The sequence below is a fragment of the Octodon degus genome, unplaced genomic scaffold, assembly GCF_000260255.1.
Source record: "Octodon degus isolate 3935 unplaced genomic scaffold, OctDeg1.0 scaffold00013, whole genome shotgun sequence".
Lineage (NCBI taxonomy): Eukaryota > Metazoa > Chordata > Mammalia > Rodentia > Octodontidae > Octodon > Octodon degus.
The window spans coordinates 12,618,718-12,619,810 of record NW_004524589.1 but is presented as its reverse complement, the minus strand read 5'-3'; positions in this window follow the sequence as shown (position 1 = coordinate 12,619,810).

The window sequence follows — 1,093 nt, the reverse complement described above, 5'->3', positions numbered from 1 at the left end:
GCTGGAGTACATCTTTGTCCTCACTCTCAAAGTGAACTAGCTAAAAATTAAGATTAAAAAAGTAAGAAGAAGGAATTAATTGGTTGTGATTACTGAGTACAGTCTAGAGATAATAAGAGAAACACTAGGCAATATTTGAAAGAAATTTAAGCCTCAATTTGTCAGAATTTCCACCCAAACCTGCAAATAATTTAAGATAAGGATTTTCCAAACTGAATGATAAAAGAAAAGAGTCCCAGTGGATTATTTAATGTATTATGTCAATTAATTTTCCAGTATTAATTGAAATTCTTATATTAACTGATATATTTGTACACTTTGGAATTTGTTGTTATTTTATTTCCCACAAATCTTTTAAACTGATTTTTGTAATGTAATCATGCCAAAGAAAAGAGGAAGAAAGTAAGTGACTATTTTAGAGTTTTCAATTTTGAAAATTATATACATATTTGAATTGAGGAATGATATGTCACTTTGGCATATAACATCCACTCAAATACATAGGAATTTTTTATCAATAATATTTGATGTACAGTTTGCACATATTAATATTTTTCTATTTAAAATATATGCACCATGGAATCTGACATACATGAGCACTTGGATATAATACACTGTTTTATCAACCTCTAAAATTTTATTCTGTTTCAAGCCAGTGAATCACATTTACTACATGAGACCACAGTGATATGATTTTTTTTAACTTTCATTAGTACATGCTTGTAGTTAATAATGCTTACATTAGCTGACGAGAATTACATTTACATAACACATTTCAATTGCTTTATTACCCCCCTCACTCAATGCTTGTTTTAATTTTCCCGCATTCGATTAATTAATTTATTTCATAAGTCCTTATAAATGTAATAAACAATATAAAAAGGTTTAAAAAACAGACTAATTGGCCAAAGAACACTTAAATAAGTAAGACAATTTTTCTAGGTTGAGGTACACTTTTATACTTTCCAAACTGGTTTACTATACCTCTTTGTTCTTTCTCTTTTTCTGATATGCAATGCATTAATTATTAAAACTGTCCTACTAATTGGTTTTGAAATTGTCTCATTGCTATTTGTTTCTCAATAAAATTATT